The sequence below is a fragment of the Cyprinus carpio genome, chromosome A23, assembly GCF_018340385.1.
Source record: "Cyprinus carpio isolate SPL01 chromosome A23, ASM1834038v1, whole genome shotgun sequence".
Taxonomy (NCBI): domain Eukaryota; kingdom Metazoa; phylum Chordata; class Actinopteri; order Cypriniformes; family Cyprinidae; genus Cyprinus; species Cyprinus carpio.
Genome location: NC_056594.1, coordinates 17547599 through 17560488, shown reverse-complemented (window position 1 = coordinate 17560488; position 12890 = coordinate 17547599). Strand labels below are relative to the sequence as shown.

Sequence of the window (12890 nt, the reverse complement as noted above, 5' to 3'; positions counted from 1 at the left end):
GACAAAAAATAAATAAAAAATAACAAAAAAAGGCTCAAAATACCAAAATGTGTGAAAAAGGAGTTTGAATTAGACTCTCGACATTACTTAGTACCATTACCCTCTCTCTATTGTGTTTCCACCCACTAAAAAAGACAAAAATAGACTAAATAAATAACAATAAAAAAAAAAAATGAATGGACATTCAGCTTGTAGTGTTCATGCCATACTGTCAATAAGACTTTGAACTCGGCTCGCAATATTTCTCGATCCCATTACCCACACTTCTAGCCATCTGATTTCCTGCTCTCCCTCTACTAAAAAGCCAAAAATACTCAACATAAAACAATTGCTGTTCATGCAGGAATCTAGAGTTTGAATCTGGCTCACAACATTTTTGGATTCTCACGCATCTCACCATCTCTTCCTATCCTCTTTCCTGTGCACTGATCCTGACATGCAACTGGGGGCCGCTGGGATGAAGAGCGTTCAGAAAAATGCACGCAAACCGTGTTCTGGTGCACAGCTTGAGCTCAGCCTGGCTGAAATGGCAGCGAATGAATGAAACATGCTGGCTTATCTCACTCCATGTAAATCTTGCCATTTAAGCATGTATCCTTGAGAGAGAGAAAGAGAGTGAGACGGATAAAATGGAGAGAGGGCAACAGAGTGAGACGGACAGCGAAGGAGAGACAAGTCAGGATTCTCATCACGCAATTGTGAGACTGTCAGATCAATATGTGGGGAGGTGAAAACACTCCACCCTGACAGCAGCCTCCTCTCTACGGCCCCTCTCATTCACACGTTCTCCTTACAAGCACTGATAAACAGCAGCAGACATTCAGCACACTTACAGACCAGGTTCTAGTCAGAAGCCGTCTAATAGTAGAGCTACTGACTCAGTACTAGCACGCCGAGAGAAATGCGATTTGTCTGCGCGAGCCTGGCCGTTTCTGGATGAGCGGTCGGGTCGAGGAGCACACGGAAAAGAGGAAGCGAGACGGAAATGGGGAGGAAGATGGGGCAAAATAGATCGAGGGTGTGTGGGAGAGCTCAAAAATCTAAATTACAGAGCGGAAGCCATTCATTTACACATGAAACAAGTGGCGCAGTTTAGGCGTGATGCGCGTTGCCTGGATGTAAGTGAAATTGGCATTTCCAATTTGCTTTTTGACATCTCATTTGGCTTCAACTGTCTCCAACATACACACACACATAATAGTTGACCACTGAAGCTGAGGTAGTTTTTTTAAATGACTAGCTGAACATACAAAATACTGTACTGTACATGTCAAGCCAGTTTTGGGTGTATTTGAAATGTGAAAAAAAAAAAAAAAAAAAAAAAAAAATGTAAAAAAAATTGTGCCGGAACTTTTGCAAACACAGACTCCTCGATTAATGTATTAAATAAATAGTTCATTCAAAAATTGCCATCATGTTAGTCCAGTGAAATAAAGATGGAGAAATTCTGTATTGCTTTTCCATGCAAATAATGAGGAGTGGATCTTAAAAGCTTAAAAAAGACTCATTATGCTTAATTTCTATTAATTATTATTTTTTTGTCAGTAATTTGTGTTATTTATCCATTTATTAGCTCTCAACAGTGTTATTTTAGCATTATGTATATGCTATTACAGTACTTATTATTTGGAATTATATTTTACTAGTTTTGATTTTAATTTCAGTTTTAGTAATTTTGTTAAGTGATTTTGTCATTGTAATTCGTTCTTTAAATATTTCTAATTCGCTTTTTTATTTCAGTTTAAGTACTTCAACTGTAGTTATTTAACAAGGCTACAACATTTTAAGTTGTGGGTTTTTTTTTTGTTGTTGTTGTTTTTCATCTAATATTTATATTTTAGCTCTATTTCAATTACCAATTTTTTTCATTATTATTTTAATTTTAGATAATAATAACAGCACCAGCTTTCAGAATATGAAAAAGACAGCAGACAATACTCTTGCTTTTACTGGACTACACTTGGAATCTCTTTCTCATCTATTTCATGTAGAACCTTATTCTGTAATGTTTTATTTACATCTAAATTAACATCTCTTACCATGGGATTATTTTCAAAGACAGAAAATGCACAAGACCATATTTATTTGTTACCTTTCGAAATTACAAAATTACCAATCAAAAAAATCTGGCAAAAAAAAAAAAAAAAAGGGTTAAAAAATTATGGTAAGCATTGGACTGGCTTTGTTCACAAGCCACATAAATCCAATTTTTTTCTCAAATCTGATCTATATGACTTTACCTGGCTGTCATGTTTCAATAGATGAAACCAGGTCCACTTGTTCTGACAGTGCAGTCAATATCCGGTACATCCACATCGGTTGCCGCAGCACTGATTTAAGTGTCAGTGTGACGGCGAGAGACTTACTTCTACTATAACTGAGTAGTTGTCATAGTGGAAAGCGAGGACGGAAAACTGAAAATTGCCTTTGCTCATGTCCATCATGACATCTCTCCATGACAAACTTATGAAGCGCATCAGAGGGATTACAGCACTACTGACACATTCACGCTTACACCGCGCCTGTTCACTCATTCACCATTTAATAGATGTGAGTTTGTTCTCTTTTTCAGTTTGATTGATGAGCTATTGTTCTTTTTTTCTTTTTTTTTTTTTTGTGTTTCTGTGATTCAAAGCTGACTTTTCAGCGGTCATTATAGAAATCATTCTAATATGCTGATTTGGTGTGCAAGAAACATTTTATTATTTTTACTGTACCAATGTTGAACACAGGTGTGCTGCTTATTATTTTTGTGGAAAGTGTGACAAAGTTCAAAGGACAGCTTTTTATTAAAGAAATGCTTTGTTTTATATATATATATATATATATATATATATATATATATATATATATATATATATATATAATATATATATATATATATATATATACAGTACAGACCAAAAGTTTGGAAACATTACTATTTTTAATGTTTTTGAAAGAAGTTTCTTCTGCTCATCAAGCCTGCATTTATTTGATCAAAAATACAGAAAAAAACAGTAATATTGTGAAATATTATTACAACTAAAAATAATAGTTTTCTATTTGAATATACTTTAAAAAAATAATTTATTCCTGTGATGCAAAGCTGAATTTTCAGCATCATTACTCCAGCCTTCAGTGTCACATGTAACATCCAGTCTATCACATGATCATTTAGAAATCATTCTAATATTCTGATTTATTATGAGTGTTGGAAACAGTTCTGCTGTCTAATATATTTGATGAATAAAAGGTTAAAAAGAACTGCATTTATTCAAAATAAATACAAAATTCTAATAATATATATTCTAATAATATATTTTCTTTTCTATCACTTTAAATCAAGGATGTGTTAAATCAATTTAACACATCCTTGCTGAATAAAAGTATTGATTTTATTTTTAAAAAAAAGAAAGAAAAAAAAAATTACTGACCCCAAATTACTGACCAGTAGTGTATATTGTTATTACAAAATATTTATATTTTTAAAACATAGCTTCTTTTTTTTTTTTTTTTTTTTTTTTACTTTTTATTCATCAAAGTATCCTAAAAAAGTATCACATGTTCTGAAAAAATATTAAGCAGCAGAACTGTTTCCAACTTTGATAATGAATCATCATATTAGAATGATTTCTAAAGGATCATGTGATAATGATAAAGGTGTTCAAATTTTTTTTTTAAATCAAATGTGATTGGTAGCTATATTGCATTAGAATGATATTGTTTAGTTTAAAATACCATTAAAATAAGTAGAAGGCCGGTGTATAATGAAATGATTCATGGCAGAATTAAGGTAATGAAATGTTTAGAGGAAAATTAACAAGGTGACTTGTGTAATGTTATTAGTAATGGTTTACATTTGAAAAATATCTTCATTAATATGTTAGTCGTATGAGCTGTTTATATATAGCTGGTAATATTCTTACATCTGTTTACACTTTGCTACTTTCTGATTATTGTTGCCTCATGCTGGGTATTTAAATCTTGGTGTAAATAGGGTTAGGCATTAATAAGTGTTTCACTTCAGCCTAAACCCTTTCAGTCATTGCTGTACTATAATAATTCTGTTTGTGTATGTTGTTATGTCTGAATGACTGAAGAAATAAACTACTACTACTACTACTACTATCCTAAAACTTCAGCTTTGCATCACAGAAATAAATGATAATTTAAAGTATAATAAATTTAAAAACAATTATTTTAAATTCTAATATATCACAATATTACATTTTTTTTCTGTATTTTTGAAATTAATTGTAAAGCCAAAAAAATCTGATTTGAACAAACAATATACAGTATGAATGTCACTAATCAGATTTATGATTGTTTGGTTCAGAAAAAAAAAGAATAAATAAATATATTTATCACTTGAATTTGGGAATTACGTTAATCAGATTTCAAACCACATATAAATGTGAATAGTTATTTAGCTTTTAAAATCAGAAAAATCATAGTTGGATATGTGTAAAAGAGATGTTTGCTGCTTGTCTGAACAAAAGCAAAGAGTCAATTGATGCTTCTTTGAAAGACACAAGGTCAAGGGTAAACCGCTGAACACCCAAGTCACAAGGCCTTTCTTTTGACAAGCACTGACAGCTTCTCTCAACGCTTCGATTTGATCAAACACATCCTCCACGCAGACCGCAGATGACCTCCACGCTTACAAACACACATTCTTCCCTAAGCAGACATGTGAACCCTCACACTTCTCCTGCCTACGAATCTTCACCAGCGTCCCAGCTCCATTAAACTTTAAAGAGCTCCAGCAGTCCTCCCACACATACGTCGCATCTTAACAACAGCTGTCGTTGTTCTCCCACGGCCGTCCAAAAGCATAGATATGATTTATTCATATCATCATTAACATGCCTTTGACATTACACCACACGCTCACCTCAGTCAGACAATCAGCATATTCGATGCTAATCGAGGTGGTCAGATCATGTGACTGAGGTCAGATGATGTTTGGTGACCACAGAATGGCTGGAAGCAACTAAAGAGCGCATTGTTCTTTACAAAAAGGTCACATGCAGCATTTATCGAAAAGGTGGTTGAAAACAGTGGGCTCTGTTTCGTGAGAGAGGCCAGCGTGAGAGAAGCTCGGGGAGAACTGTGCGTCTACTTGAGACTGGATGAATAATAACGCTCATTATTCAGCCCGTGGTCATCGTGGAGACATGGCGGAGAGTAATTAATTGCTTGTGCAAGTGTGAGTTCCCATGAGGCTGATGGAGGCCTCCAACACAAGGTGAGGAGAAACACGCACATGACCCAATTAAGAATAACTATGATCTGGCAACCTTTTCCATACGCCCCAAACCTCGATCACAAGCACACGCGGTCTTTAAAAAAGCCCCTCAGGTGCTGAGCTGACATGACAGGTGTTGATTAATTTCAATGTCTGCTAGACTGTGGCTTTCTCGATATATTCATCTATTTGTGATCACAACACCCACATCATGCCGCAGTTATGACGTCTTTAAAAAAGATTAATAAAAATAAAATAATAATTACATATATAACTTTATATCTATATACACACATACAGTGAATAAATAAATATTTATGATATTTAAATGAATATTTATTATAAATGTATTACAATATTCATATTTAAATAAATTTTTTTTATAATAAATAAACAACATTTTTACAGAAATGAAATTACGATTATAACCTATAAAAGCAATTTATTTATTTATCTATTTATTTATATTCATGACAATTTCTTCCCTGACAAAAATAAGTCTAATTACCACAATGAACCTGGAAATTATATTATTGATTGATTGATTTATTAATTGAAATTCTTATTAAATTTCCATTATTCTCAATGGTTATTACTTTTCTGATTACATTTAAATATAATAAGACAATTATTATTTTTATTTATTAGAATTAATTAATTATAGATACAGTACGTACATACATACATGCAAAATTATTGTTTTTTAATTAGGGTGATCATTGCAGACAAATGTGCTAATCACAACAATTTTAAAACATTCCTAAAAGCTGGTTTCAAACAAAAAGAAAAAAGAGGATAAAAGCTCTTTTCCTGGAAATTAGATTTATTTTATTTATTTATTTATTTTTAACAGACTGAACATCTTGTCAAATATGACAGAACATTTTGTCAATCACTTTGTTACTATTTCTGCAGCATCTTCTTAAGGTATTTTGCCACTTATGACACAGCCATCTTTGTAATCTGCAGTGAAAAAAAATAAATAATAATAATAATAAAAAAAGGAAAAGGTGCTTTGCAAAACACAGATTGGAACTTCACACTGTCCTTAAAACAGAACAAACAAGAAACATGAAACTAACTTCTGAATCTGACAAAAGAAAAGCAGAGCTCCACTCATTATGCATTCAGTTATAATAAACCTATGAAAGGTGTAAGCAGTTGCGCATGCACAATAGTCTGAGAATGGTATAGGTCCTCTTTCTTTCTCTCTCTACACCTGCATGCCCAAAATGCATAACTACCCTCACAGGGGAAAATGAATGGAGGCCAGAAATAGAGAGACACACTGGGCATCTCCCCAGCCTGCGCCCGTCCTCTGCTGGCAAGCCCATTGATCAGGGGGATGGAGGGAAGAAGGGAGAGTCTGGATACGTGCGGGTGAGGCAGGAGATTCCAGGTCTATGGGGCTGGAAAGTGCCGATGTTAACAAAACAGAGCAGCTGCTGGAATGTGCGGAGGGAGGGGAAAAAAACAGCGCCTTTTGTGTGGGTCAGTCTTATATAATTAGTCATTTTGATAGCATACCTGTGTGCCTGGGTAAAAATAACATATCAGCACATCGGGAGGGGGTTTAAACACGCACACACATGCATGCACACATTTAGAAACATAAACACATCAAACGTCCAAAATGTATTATTTTGGTCCTAAATAACGAAGTTCAGTGTCAATGTTAACTATCAATAAGCATCTTATGAAATATTTACTGATGTGTTTTAAGGTAAAAAAAAAAAAAAAAAAACCCTTCCATAAAATATATTTTTATATAAAAATAATACAAATAAATGTTCATATAATATAATTAAAAGTCATTAAAAGTTATTTTAAGTATATAATAAAAATATAATAATAATAATTTTTATTATTATTATTATATGTTATATTAAGTTATATATATATATATATATATATATAATATATATATATATATATATATATATATATATATGCACACACATACACACACAGGTCTTAATTTGTTCTTCATGTGTTATATATTGCATAATACATATATTACATAATTAAATTTTAGTTATATTACATGCAGTACCAACTCAATTTAATTATTTATATGGAATAAACATTTCAATTAAAAATAAAATGTACATAAAGTAGAAAAATATATTAAGGAATTAATACCTTAGGATCAGGAATGTGTGTATGTATGTGTAACTCAATTTATGAGTATTATATATATATAAATATATATATATACTATATATATATAGATATATATATATATATATATTATATATATATATATTATTTATATATATATATTATATATATATATATATATAAATAATAAACTATGTGTTATACGTATATATATTATTGCCAAAATGGAATATATTATATATATATATATATATATATAATATATTATATATATATATATATATATATATTTTTATATAAATATTTCATGTTGCAATAATATAATAAGTATAACATATTTTGGTTAATTATATATATATATAACATACAACATACACTTGTGGTTTGTAGTTTGTTGAAATCTCTAATTACAAGTAGTAGTAATACTTAGCAAACAAAAGTAAAAATAAAAAAAAGCTGTCAAAATGTATGTGTAGCTCATTATGTAGAGTTATTTTATTTGTGCAACTGCTGTGTTGTGTTTTGCAATGAGAGTGTTTTCGTCAAGAGGCTGAAGCTCTTGAATTCAGCTCTGAGCTCATGGTGAATCTTCTTCCCAGCAGGAGCTCTGCTCCACAGGAGCGTCTGGCACACTCTTAACCCCGCTTTGGGAAGCAACTGAGACTCCTTCAGTTATTCACCTCTCCCTCTCACCCCAGCGTACGAAAGCCGCTTCCAGTTTCCTTCCTCAAAAATGATGACCCTGCTCCTCAGCTCATTTTTCCTCCTCCTTTTCCATCTTTTTTTTCCTCCCTCATAGTGTTTGAGGAGGAACTGGTGTGTTGAGTCTGAAGCAAACCATCTCTCTGCTGCACGGCTGCAATTCATCATCATTTTATCTACGACAGCTTTTAATTGGATCCTATCAAACTCTCCCGATAGTCCTCATTTTGCTGTAGACGGCATAGAGGAGATTCTGGCTGAGATTTTTCTTCCCTTTCCCCCTCTGTTCCTTTCCATCATTGTGTTTTCTCTGTCAGTCTCTCGTTCTCTCTCTCCGGTCATTTATCTGAGCTGAAGGTAATGTTGTAAAGCAGAGTCTGATACCATCAGCCTGTTCTGTTCATCTCCTGGGTCCTGAGCTGTGACGCTCAGAGACAGAGAGACTTTAGGCCTCTTGTCTCGTCTTTTTTTTATATATCTTTATTTACTTCTTTTTTTTTTTTATATTCTATACTTTTTTCCACCAAATTTGTGCTGGTGCCAGGACAAAATCTACATAACTTCCCCACAAATGTTTTGGTTGTGTTTTTTTTTTATTATTGGAGGGTTTGTTTGTTTTTTTGTTGTTTTTTAACCCTCATGCTGATCTAAACCTGGTTGCCTTTGTTTTTGCTGTTGTAAACAAATGATTGTCTGAAGAACGTTTTACCTATTTTTATCCATACAATGAAAGCCAATAAGGTCCCGAATGGCATTGAACCCTATTGACTTTCATTGTATGGACAAAAGAAAGACATTTTTCAAAGTTTTGCATTCAGTGGAAGAAAGTAAGTTGTACAGGTTTGGAACAACATGCGAGTAAATGGGCGAGTAAATGATGACAAATTTTAATTTTTAAGTGAACTATCCCTTTAAGGTTTTACACTAGAATAGGTGCAGCACCACACAATACACACTGTAGCTATGTTTTCACCCAAACTGCAAATTAAAAATGTTAATTTGTAAAATTGTATATATAAATAAATAATGCTGCTACCTATTGTGCACTAACAATGAATGACATTTTTTTAACAGCAGTTATTAGTCTAGGAAAATATTATTTTGTAACATACTACTGTTTACTGTTAATTTATTTCATATCATGAATTAAAATGAACTGATACAGTTAAACACGAAATTAGCAATTTGTGTCCTTTTTCAATCTTTAGCCCCCATGTCTGCAAGATAATGTGCAAAAAATTAGACATGAGCATTAACCAAGATTGATAAATGCTGTAAAAGTATTGTTAGTTCATGCTAGGCATTGTGGTAACTAATGTTGACATATAAAACATTATTGTAAAACGATACTCAATTTTTATCTGTATCTTAGTATTTCCATCCAGTGTTTTTCAATATGCCACAGTAAAAAATAAATGGATAGAAAGTTGAGTTGTGATGTATATTATGATTAAAAACATTGCAATCAGGATATCATGTTTGGATCACTATTTTAAAAAGTGAATCTGCTGTATCAGTCTCAATCTCTCTTTTCACATCACTTTTGTCACAAGCGTTTCACATCACTTTTGTCCAGTTTGCATCTCGTCTACAAACACACATTTGGAGACAATTCATGGCCATCTGAATACATCTGCAGGCATCTCGATGGACAGCTATACGTTTTTCCTCTTCAGTATCAACCTGCTAATGCTCAATGATGTTCTTCCTTCTCAGCAAATCTCATCCTAAGCTCTATATCCTTTGTTTACTCAATCGATCGAGTCAGGACTGCCCGCTTCCCTCTGTGTCCCAACACAGCGTCGTGTTTTATTAACCCGTCTCTCTATTGTCTTAAGCAGAGAGACAAAGGATCGAATTGATCAATCTCAGGCAAACACAATCAGCTCCCCCTCCCTAATCATCTTCCACCAGCCATCTGCCCACTGTGAGCCTGGGATTCCACCTGCCAGCTGTTGCCTCGGATCTACCTGGCACGTGATTGACCTCCACGACCAGCGTAGAGGAACGCCGCTTGCTATAGTATTCTATAACTCCTGAGTAAAGTGAACAATTACATTCACGATCTTGTACGCCTATGTTTATGACATGGATAAACATTTGGTTTTAAGATGAATTCTATATTGCAAATTCATTCAAATCTGTCACCACTATAACTTTATCTAGATATCTAACACAGATGAGGTTGCCAGATTAGCAAAAATCATTCAAAAGCATCAGTATGCAAAATAGTGAACAAATATTTTGTCAATAAAACTTAAATTTGGAGAAAGAAAACATTGTGATATGGTTACATTGTGCTTTTTTTTTTTATTTGAATATGACAAAAAATATTTGAATTTGATAAAACAATAGTGTTCAACAAGCATTTGGCTATTAAACTAATGACCTCATAAATTGACAAAAATAAATAAAAAATAATGTTGACCTACTGTTACATTTCTTTAAAAAAATGGATAAAAAAGTAATTATAGTTCAAATGACTAGCATAATTTGAATTATGTAATGCATTGACATCCCAGCTTTGTGTGTGTGTGTGTCTTCAATGCTCAAACACTTTTTGAAGCAATTTAAATAGTAGCAACACATTTCCCCCAAAAAATGTTTAAATGATTAAACAATAGTGTTCAACAAGCAATCCTGACAAGATTTTTCTTTTATTACTTTCAAAAATGGCTCAAGAAAGGGAACAAAGTTCAAGCATAACTTTGATATTGTATCTAATGCACAGATATTCAGACATTTTAAGTGTGTCTTCAATATTCACACACTTTTTGAAATGAAACAACTCAGATATTATGATGTAAATTCACAAAAGTAACATGTTCCTTCAATTTTAGCAAAAAAGTAACCTGATTATGTAACGTCTTGCTCCCAAGTACTGCAGATGGTGAGCTTAAAACTGAATTTCTCAGAAACAGTACTGTTATGGCAAAGCAAACAGTTCAAATCCCTCTGAATTCAACAGAACTATTAGTCAGCGTCATTATTAATCATTCAGATGGAAAAGTTTCTGTGGCGTGAATCAAAAGAACTGCTGGGGATTTGGTGGGTGATTCACATCCGACCTGCCGTCTGGCACCTCAGCCAAACTGTTCAAACACGGAAGTCCTTGGAATGTTCCGGGACCGATTCAGCCGGAGCCTATTGATGAACAGTCATTTAATCTGTAAGGGGTGACTGTGAATGACTTAAACAATAGTGACTCTTGATCTATGCCAAAGCCTGTCATTCTATACATGCTCCTACTTCTGTTAATGGAACTCTCACGCAGGGCTATACAGCACTCATGCTAAAAATCACTGCACGCTAAGTAACTGATAATTGCTGGCATTTAATGGTGTAATTGCAGTGGGATCTTAACACGGCTGTAATTGCAGCTCTCATTAAGAGTGACAGGCTGTCTGAATACCCAGTAGCAGAGAACCAAACCCGGTGTGGTTCCGTCACAGGTATAAACTGCAGATGACCAGGGAAAAGTAAGGAAAACTACCTTTCTTCCAGCTTCAACTGAGATAAATTAGACCTACTGCTATTCATGTTTGTTAAAGAACATCAGCTATATAATCAGACTGGGTTTAGGAAGTATTTAATAAATGAACATGTCACTTTTTCTATTTAAACCACAATATTTAAATTTTGAATAAAGTAACAGGACTTTCTAATTGAGTCTTCTGAGAACAAAGGGAGGTTTTTAAGACTTCTCTTTTTCATTAAATTTAGGGGGCTAAAGCTTTTAAAAGCTTCAAAAAAGAGACAAAAGCACCATAAAAATATCAGAAAAGTTGTTCAAAGGACTCATTTGCTATATTCAATGTTTTTGAAGTCAGTTTGGAGCTGAGCAAACTTTAAGTCATTATTTAAAAACTCTGACCTAACTTTAAAGGGGAGGTCTAATGCTATTTCATGCATTCTGACTTATTTGCACTGCTAAAGTGTTGGATTCTCATGCTAAACATGGCCAAAGTTTCAAAAAACGAGTTGGACATATGATGGAGTATTTCTGTGCCAAATACACTCCTTCAGGGTTAAGTTTCATAAAGTTTTTTTCGAGTACAGCCCTGTATGACATCATAAAGGGCGGAACTCCTTGTATGGGCACTTCCCCTGGAAGAGTGCGCACACAGCAACCAGGCCGAGAGCAAGAGCATGGTGAAGAATAACACAAGAACTATTCCTTTAAGCAACCACTAAAGCACCTGCATTGCTTCTACCTTCACTTGCCAAATTAGAAGAGAACAGTTCGTTAATCAGCCGGCTGTTTTTCGCTCTGGTTGACCGTTAAAGTTAACATCATTCTGGCTGATGCTTCCAGCTAGCAGAGACAGAGGAATAGCTTCTCATCAGTGACGCGCCAATCGCTGTTGATTTGAAACGGCTGCGACAGCAAACAGTCGATAAAGTCTTTAGCGAGACAGCTCTCTGCAAACTCTTAGCTGTGTAATTAGCTCCCCCTCAGTAACACAAGGAATCTCAACACAAAAGAGAAAGAGGCTGCGTCCTATAACAGCCATCAATAAGGCATGGTGAGAAGTGTCACGGTGCCATCAAACACCCGAGCTTCCTCTCTCTGCCACTAATGACTGCCTTTGCAAAGCAGTCTGTTAAAACGATAACAAGTGGCACGTGTTTCATCAGGCCTAATGGTCCACCAGTGCCTGCCCAGTGCCTGATGGGATTTTTGACAGCCAGACAAAATGTTGATTGGCCAAAAGGTAATGAGGGGGAAGGTTTGTGTCAGCAGTGCTCTAAAAAAAATGGCCAACTATTTGGACTAGCGCTTCTCCACCAAAAATGGCCCTTAAACAACTCACAGAGAAGTGACGATTTAAGGGTC

At 34.1% G+C, this 12890-nt stretch overlaps 1 protein-coding gene across 3 annotated transcripts in view; it reads right to left on the bottom strand.

Moving 5' to 3' along the window:
• LOC109073535 (plexin-A1-like) overlaps positions 1-12890 on the bottom strand; it is a 195536-nt gene that overhangs the window by 52000 nt on the left and 130646 nt on the right. The gene's annotated exons all lie outside the window — the stretch shown is intronic.